The sequence below is a fragment of the Trachymyrmex septentrionalis genome, unplaced genomic scaffold, assembly GCF_001594115.1.
Source record: "Trachymyrmex septentrionalis isolate Tsep2-gDNA-1 unplaced genomic scaffold, Tsep1.0 scaffold134, whole genome shotgun sequence".
Taxonomy (NCBI): Eukaryota; Metazoa; Arthropoda; class Insecta; order Hymenoptera; family Formicidae; genus Trachymyrmex; species Trachymyrmex septentrionalis.
Window position 1 is genome coordinate 931,443 of NW_017304482.1, and position 9,808 is coordinate 941,250.

The 9,808-nt window shown below is 32.4% G+C and overlaps 1 protein-coding gene across 2 annotated transcripts in view; it reads left to right on the plus strand.

Annotated features, from left to right (window-relative positions):
- Positions 1–9,808, plus strand: part of LOC108757246 (putative phosphatidate phosphatase) — a 62,495-nt gene that overhangs the window by 50,362 nt on the left and 2,325 nt on the right. The window contains exon 8 of one of the 2 annotated variants that reach the window (XR_001939895.1): positions 1,227–1,242. The exons of the other annotated variant lie outside the window; for it this stretch is intronic. The gene's annotated coding sequence lies outside the window, so the exon portion shown is untranslated. Of the gene's footprint in view, positions 1–1,226; positions 1,243–9,808 lie in introns of those variants that run through there. 2 annotated transcript variants of the gene reach the window in all.

The window sequence follows — 9,808 nt, forward strand, 5'->3', positions numbered from 1 at the left end:
GTATTTTATATTATTTTATTTATACGTATTTGTCCGTTACGTTTTTTGTTTTTAATTTATCCGTTTTATTAACTAGAACTTCAACAATGACAATTTTAATACTTTTGACTGTTCAACCATACGGAAATTATGTTTCGAGATCAAGACTCACCCGAACTGTGATTATTCGGATTATGCGAATACTTGCGACAATTGAATTTGTTCTGTTACTTTTTATTGTACTAATGTCTGAAGAGGGCTCAAACTGGTAGCCGAAACTTGTTGCTTGTAATGTATTAGTTTATAGTTTTATTTTTTGGCGTGATGTTTCATCGCGTTTAATACAATATATAATTTTATGTAAAAATTAAAAAATGTGGTTGACTCTTACTTCGCCCGTTGATTGAGTTTTGTTATAATGTAATAGCATTAATATTTTGCAATTATATTTTATTTAATAGCCTTGTTATAAGAAACGTTTAATTTCCGAGATGCTCAACATTAAGAAGCAAAAAAACAGGTCTTCATAAGGCATATTTATCCATTGTAAATAAAGTTTGACTTTTTTGATACTGACGATCCGTCTCTTCTCTCCGTGGTGATCCGTATCAGCGAGCGTGCACAATAGTCGATACATAATGTCCGCTTTCCATGTCTGCGTTCCGCTTGTCTTTTTGTATTACAATGACTATTCGTTATACTTTTATGGGCACATTTGTTTAAATAATCTACACATGTTTTTTTTGGTGGGTTTTTATTTCTTATTAATTTCGGTTATTAATATATTTTCGTTTACTTTTTCACAAGAAGTCTTTTTCTTGTTTTATCAACTAGAACTTTTTAAGAGATATGACACATTTTTGACTGATCAATCGTACGTGAATAATGTCGAGTTCTACATCGAGACTCACCCGTATTACGACTACTATTAATTTGCGAACATTTGCGATAATTATTGTTTACCGTTTTTTTCGATATGTTTTTTAACGTCTGAAGAGGGTTTAATCGGCGGCTCTGGTAGCCGAAACTTGTAATTATTTTGTATTTTATTTTAATTTTAATTTTATTTTTATTATATTTTTTATTATATATTTTATTTTACTTTTCTGTACATATATTTTATTCTTTTAATTGTATGACTTTTTGGAGAAATGTGTTGACTCTTACTTTGCCCTTTATTTATTGTTATTTATTTTGTATAGGAAGAGTCCTTTAATTTTGCTAATTTTATTTAATGTGAATTACAGATTGGAAAAAGAAATTCATGAATTATGTGGATAGAGAGAAACAATCATGAGGCAGTAAGTATACTGCAGCTGCAAATTAAAAGAATAGTAAGATTGAAAGAATACACATTAAATTGTCCTCTAGCTTCATTTAGCTTGAAACTGTCATTGCAGCTAAATGCCAATTTATTCTGTCCGAGACAGAGCAAATTTGTAATCGAGAAATATTTTGATATTTTGTATTTCTATTTTTGTATTGGTCTTTTGAATTGCCTCCAACTTTTTTTCCGGAATTATAATATTATAGATTGTTAGTCTAATGTCCAGCCTGGAGGATCCATACATAATATGAGACCTATAGTTTAACACCGAATCCGAATGGTTCTGGTAATCAAAGATCTCATAATCTTCAGGTGAAGCCATTTTTTGTATTAATAAGAAAAAAGGTACAGATACGCCATATACATACATTTGCCTTACACAGCGCTAGTTCTTACATACATTAATAAAGTTAGAACGTATTATAATATGCGGATAATATATGAAGAACATATATCTCGGGATAATAGAATCACAAAAAAGCGATATTATTCTTTAGTACACTATGATGTTCTTTGTAATCGGAAGAAAGAGTCGATTTAAATACAAAGTAAAAAAATCGATATTTTTCAAAAAATTTCCAATAATTTGGGCGCGCGATTCTAAAAGCATTTCAATCGGTACCGGAAGAGATAGATACTTATTTATGACTTTCATCACTAGGGTTTTATGTTATGAAGAGAATCTCGAGCTTTGCTGAAAAATATGGTTCGCGCATTCTAAAATCTTATAATTAGTTTGGTGAGCCCATACTGATCTACTTATAAGGTTTTAGAATGCGCGAACCATATTTTTCGAAATAAACATGTTCGAAGGGACGAATGACCACACCTCAGTCTAGGAGTGTCTTACGAATTATGCATGAAGCGCTGAAGTGATACATCATTTTATCTTTCTTTATCATTTGGTGAACAAAGACAAATGATGATCATGTGCTTCATGCGTAACTCGGAATGCACTCTATTTATTGTCATAACCGTGCATCTATTGAATTTATGAAACCAAGTGTATCTTAATTTAGAGAAGTAGCTCTGGAAGTAGAAGCTTCCCTTCGAAGCTGCGGTATTGGTATTCAATTCCAAGTCCCTTGAAAAGTTTCATCTTCCAGCCATTTTTGGTTCCTTAAACGCAAAAAATCGCGTATGTGGGCGCATGTGAAATTGTGAACTCGGATTTACATACAGATCGCGAGTCAATCGCACAAGAGTGGCAAGCCACTCGACGCTTCTGATAATGTTATATACAATTCTAATATTTGATTGTCTGTTAAAATTAATTTGTAATATTTTAATAAAACAATAAGATTATATAAAATAAAAGAATATTTATTCTTAATGTAGTATTATTAATTAATATCTTGCAATTACATTTTATTTTTAATGTGAATTATAGATTGAAGAGTGACGCACAGCGTAGCGTGACTGCTCTCTGTACCAAAGATTCAGGGTTCAAATCCACTCATAATATCAAATTTTATTTGATCGCCACCTCTCGAAGGGCAATGGCAAACCTTCGAAAGTATTTTTGCCATTGCCATTCGGATTTGGCGTTAAAAATTGTAGATTCCATATATCAATGGATATATGTATTTGCCAACGCGCACGGCAAGCGTGGTGTTTTAATACAAAACTTCTTCCAAATACCATGGAGAATGGAAAAGATTGGAAGAGGCCGATATCCAGCAGTGAATAAAATCAGAGGTTTGGTCGCGTTGCATGTTCCAACATGTTCCTAACTTCCTCCAACCGTAGCTTCTACTCACTCAAACGCGCTCGTCAAAGTGAGTAGGAGCTATGACAGGAACATGTTGAAACATGTTGGAGTATGCGACGCGAACAAACCTCGTATTGATGTAGAATAGAATAGATTAGAGAAAGAAATTGATGAATTATGTGGACAGAGAGATTACAGTCAGGGATGAGACAGCAGGTGCATTGTAGTTGTAAGTTGAAAGGTGAGATAGAAAGATTGAAAGAATGTGTACCGAATTGTTTTCTTTAAGCTTCATTCAGCTTTAAGCTGAATACCAATTTGCTCTGCCTGAGACGGAGAAAATTTATAATTGAGAAATGACGTTAGATTTTAAGTCAAGAAGAAAGATAAAAACTTTTTTTTAAATGCATAAACATATAAAGTATACATACAATTACATTATGTAACTCTATTACTTTTTTAGTTAGAGTTATTAAATTTTTATTAGTTTTGTATGATTTATAACAACAAATATAATTAATTTTAATAATAAATTCTTAATATATACATATATAATTATATATACTGCTCAACAAAATTAAGGGATTATTTTTTTTCAGTAAATTTTTGCCTATTTTTAAACTATAATTACTCAGCAAATAATTAATGTAAATAAAAAGATTAAAAACGATTTTATAGAGCAAATTCTTTACTATAAAGTGCTTGTGTTCAATTTTTACTCACAATCAGTGGCGGATTTATACATTTTTGTACTCTATGCCCTGTACTTCTTGGCGCTCCTTTTAGAGAAATAAACACAATAAAAAAAAAGTTCGAAAAGTATTACTTTTCCACTAAAATATCAATTTTTTTTTGTTCGTCAAAGCATTACTTCAAGGTGCCACATTGGCAAACATTGCACAACTGACAATCCTGCACAAATATAAAATTTACTTTAATTTTGGTTCTTGGAGGATGGCGCTTCTAGGCCTGGGCCTTTGTCTAAATCCGTTCACAATCAGTTTAATATTTAAAGGCGTGGTAAGTTTGAATAAGAATGTATTTGAATCTTGAGATACTTAAAATCTTGAAATTTACTGCACTCTTTTAAGAACTAACAAAAATTTAATAATATAATCATTAACATCATCTCAAAGTGGATTTGCACTTTTAAATGAAAAAAAAGCTTTGTACTATGCCTATAATTTAGCATAATATGATGGTTTAAAGTAACTCTTGATTTTATTGTAAATATTGAAAACTGGAAAATTAGAATGGGGTCACATATTATCACAAGATCAAAATGTTCGTATAAATTATAAAATAACAATTTGCAATCATATACTTTCAGTGATTTACTTTAATATATATTCGTCAGATATTCGTCAAAAATGTATTACGATTTTTGTAAAAATATTAATAATACAAAACTCATCATCATTGTCATTTTGTTTTGTGTTTTTTTTTCATTGAAAATCTAATGCAAAGTGCCATAAGCTTTTGCAGTTTCGCTTATAAGTGCTGCTAATTATAGGAATAAATGTAATAGGAATAAATTATTAAGTTATGAATCACGCATCTCATGTTATATGTCCTTGATTTACATTCACACTATCGAAAAAAATGTTTCCACCGTGCTGACTGCGATCATTAAGGGATAAGTCACGCATCATTCTTCAAGAAAGCGAACACCTGTCACGGCCGGCTACTCATGATCAATGTTTAAGCGAGTAATTTAGCCGATTTAATCTCTACTATTCATTGCGGTAATAAAGTTTTTATATAATATAATTATTATATAAAAAATCATCGATAAATCATTTTTATTAGTTGAAAGACAAATACTTATTTCAAAGTTGTTGTTGGATATAAAATTAAATGTTATAAACTAAGAAATTACATCAAATTAGATATGTTAATATGTAAAAAAGAATTGTATATTTATGATAAAGGATATTAAAAAAGTACTGTTTTTCATAAATTTTATTTTGATCTTTGCTTTTAATAGAAATTTAATTCACAGATCTATCATATTTTACAACGAGAGAGAGAGAGAGAGAGAGAGAGAGAGAAATAAAAAAGGGGCACACTATTTTGGTCTACATAATATCAAGAAAGTTGCGGTATTGTATATACTGTGGCCTCGATTTGAATTTCAAAGCACCTTGATATTTTTCTCGTGTTCCCTAATGGAAAAATGTTGCTAAAATTATTCCACGTTTCGGAATACTTTTCAACAAAATTTCAGTATTTTTAAAAAGTTTAATTTCAGCGATTTTTACCTGAAAAATTCATTTTCAATAAAATTTCAGAGAAATTTCTTAGAAATTTCGGTTCAGCGATTTTTTTGTATGTTACTTGAAAAATTCACTTTCAGTGAAGTTTCAGTAAATTTTCAGCAATTTCGCTGAAATGTTCCAAAACGTGGAATAATTTCAGCGAAACTTTTCACAGGGTTGCTGCTTATTACTTATATCTATGAGACTCTCTCCCAGTGAGAAATGACAATGAAATCGATGTCAAATCGATGTAGCTACACCTTCCTCCCTGCCTATAAGAGTATGTGACTTTCCACCTCACAATCAGATAAAGGTTAGGTTAGGATTAAATCGAGAGAGGGGTGCAGAGGGAGGGGGCGGAAGCTTTCCCCGCCCACATATGTGCTTTTTATTACACGAAATTATTTACAATAGAACCATTATTGATCTTATCATATAAAACAATCAAGGACTCTTAAATTTCAATAACAATACGAGGGCAAGTTCTTAGCAAGTTGGATAAGTTCTTAGAAAATCTGTCAGAGGGCACTCGCAGTGTCATCTCACATTACTTTTTGACAAGTAGCATCTTTCAGCTGATTGTCAAATTTTGAGCGGAAATCATCGCGTGGTTTTATTTCTGTAGATGATTAAAGCGAACAACCTTTGTATCTTCTGCAAAATGAAAAAAAACGGGCAGTGATCAAACATCTACATATGAAAGATTTAACGCCGAAAGAAATCAAAACCGAGTTGGATAATGTTCATAGCACATCTGCACCAGCGTTTGCGACTGTATACAATTGGGTGAATGAATTTAAACGTGGTCGTACATCCACATGTGATGTACATCGTTCGGGACATCCAATTGAAGCTGCTACACAGAAATTATCGATAAAATCCACGATATTGTTTCGACTGATCGACGAGTGAAAGTGCGCGAGTTTGTTGAGGCCACAGGCATATCACATGGTACAGTGATTTCAATTTTGCACGAACAATTGGGTATGAAAAAGCTATCAGCAAGATGGGTACCGCGTTTGTTCACTGTGGATCATAAGCGCGACCGTGTAGCGATTTCAAAACAATATTTGGAGATACTTTAACGTAATCCAGATGAATTTCTGCGTCGATTCATTACTGTGGACAAAACATGGATCTATTATTTCATACCCGAGACGAAGGAACAGTCAAAACAATGGACTTCACCGGAATGGACTTTCACCTGAATCAGCTCCTAAGAAGGCGAAGACCGTGAAGCCAGAAAGGTGATGGCCAAAGTTTTTTGCACGCGGTATAATTCATATCGATTACCTTCCGTCGAAGCAAACGATCAATGGCGATTACTACGCAGCCTTATTGGACCAGTCTTATTCAACAACATTTTAAAGAAAGAACATCCCTATTTAGCGAAGAAGAAAGTGCTCTTCCATCAAGACAATGCACGTTTTCACACGTGCCCGGCATCGATGGCCAAATTCAACGAATTCCGCTACGAATTGCTTCCCCATCCAGCATATTCGCCAGATTTAGCCTCCTGCGACTATTTCCTGTTTCCAAACCGGAAGAAATGGTTCGGAGGAAAGAAATTTACTACCAGAGAGCAGCTCATCGCCGAAACAAAGGCTTATTTTGAAGAGTTGAACAAATCATATTATTCGGATGGCTTGACAAAATTGGAGAATCGTTGGATCAAGTATATCGAGCTGAAAGGAGACTATGTTGAGAAATAAAAATGAATTGATAAAAAAAATATGTTTTTCTAAAAACTTATTGACTTGCCCTCGTACAACAGTAAAAAAGGACAAATAAGAGTCAATTCTTTCAAATGTTAAATATAAAAAATTTTTAATAAGAAACTAAATACATACATAATAAAAAAACTAAGATATAATTACATGTTTCGGTTCTTGGTTTAAGCCATCTTCAGATAATATTATATAATGTTATTATCTTAAATTAGTTTCCATAGTCAGAGATATAAAAATCGTGTTGGAAAGTGTTTCATTCTATATAACGAATCCGATGAATGCTTCATGGAGAACGGAAATTATTCGCAAATGATTTGATGTCCGATTGTTAGAAATTTCTTGATATTCTAAAAAAAAAACAAATTATTAAAAAATAAATAAATAAATAGCTGAATAGAATAAAAATCTTGAAAAAATTTTTGTAAAAACTTTAGAAAGCAAGTAACAACATCATCTTGATAAAACACTTACCAACGTGATCGCACGTTATTGTTTCGTAAGATAAAATACTTCATCCAGATCATTGTAAAAAACGTAGAATAGATAATATGCCAGTCAGATAGTGATAATAATATATAAATCACAGTCAATATAATAAAAATTGATATTCTTGAGACTTCCATGGGTGCTTTCTATATAAAGGTTATGCGTTTTGCGAGTTTTCTCTGTGTCTAGATCCATTCTTGGAATGCCAACGTTTCGTGAACTTTGTAGTTTACTTCATCAGGACGAGGAGCAGTCTGATACAGTATCAAGCTGCTTCTGCAATCGTTATATATGATCTTGTATACGACATTATTCTTTGAAAGGTTTGATCGAGAATCCTTTTGTACCTTGATAAACTATTCAATTTATTAGAACTATAATAGGGAACTTTAATGTTATCTCTATTAAATTTATTAAATTTCTTGATTATGAATGGAATAAAGGATACTGTAAATCATGATATAATACTTTTTGATTCCTCATTTGTGTTTGTACGATCAGAGAGTACTTCTCTGATACGATCATGTTCTATTGTTCCTCCATGTTGAATGTTTTTGATTCTATCGTTAATTGTATCAAAAATGAATTTAAGGAGATAATCGTTCTTAATTAGTATATTAATAATGAATGTAAGATTTTTTTTGATAAAATTCAGAGTTAGAGAGTAATAAAGCTCTGTCAACTAAATTGAAAATTATGTCCCTCTTTTAGCAGACACGATGATTTGAAAAATAATTTAAAAATTTTCCCGGAAAAGTCGGTTTGTGATACCAATCAAAAGTTAAATGTTTTTTTTTAACCATAATCGTGATATCAAGAAAATTTAGTGAATCTGAGCTTACTTCTAACGTAAATTGGAGGCGCGAGTGAAAAGAATTAAAACATTCGAAAAACGAATTAATTTCAGAGGAAGGAGCTGCAGAAAACAGATCGTCAACATACCGATAATAGAAAAGAACCTAATTATTAAAAGATAACAATAACTTTTTCTTTAATTTTTGATAATTGTTTTTACATTTGGAAAAATTATATTTTATTTTAATAAGCAAATTATTAATAACATAAAGTAGTTTTTAAATTATATTCATGCTGAATACATCTTTGTACATAGTACACAAAACTTGCGTGATGAAAAAATGCGGAATAATTGGCGCTGATTGGTTGCTTCAATGACGCATTCTCCGCAGTCCTATTTCGCATCATGTGATTTCATCCTAAACTTAATGAGTGCTTTTTATTTGATGACATCCTTGTTGACATTCAGAGAGTGACAAAGATAGAACGACACTAAAATAAAAGTATCCTGGCGGTGCTTCGATACAGGTTTACCAGATTTTCAAAGCACGAATCTGCAACATGTGGAACGAACAAATAAAAAAAAGGGAAATCCAATTGTTTCACAGTATTAGCGCCGCGCGATGTCACCGCACATTGGTTTACAATTAGACATTTTATTTTTTGTATTCGAAAACTATAGCGAATATCTCAAAATGTTATTACTTTTTTGTTCTCTTTGACCCCTTCCATGCTCCTAATGTAGTTTTACACATCATTTCAGAGACACTCTGTATGATTGAACTCTGTTTAACTATTATACGTCATGTTGTTATGTCGAAATTCAGGTTTCAGTAAATATTTCTTTTTTTTTCTTATTGTCTTATTATACAAACATAAACAGTTAGTTTCGAATAATTATGGAAAGTATCTTGGCACCGTGCCGCCAGGCTTCTGAAAAAAATACCTTAGATCCGCCAGGCCCTGCCAGGGCTCGATTACATCTATGAACTCAATCCTTATCTGATTGCTGTTTTCATATGCAGCGTAACTTGTGTAAGCGTAACATGCGTCAACCAATCAAATCGTATCAAATTGTATTAGTTATTATGCGTTGTATTCTAGTTGAGATGATTTGATTAGAGTGAATCTCGCTGCGCATGGAAAGTTAAACATTTCTAGGTAGGAAGGGGAGGAAAGGTGGGATGGAACCATAGTGGAAGGATTACATGATGTGTGCAGTTCGGCCAAATCATGCTTTTGTTCCTCGTCGTCAATAGTGCGGAAGGAATGTGAAATGTGAAACATGAGACGATATTCATAGTCCGTTTTTATTTTAGTTTTTGTTGAGTCAGCTTAGTGTGCTTGTGTGAGTAATGTAAGAGCGCTATCGATGTTCAACGAAAAGGCCCGAGTGTCTCCGTGGCATGTCTCGACTGTTTTTGTTATTCGGGTCGACCGTCGCGTTGCCATGTCACTCTAACTAAACAAACAAGTTAGACTCTCGCATCGTTGCCATGCGAGTCAGTCTCGTCTCGTCTGT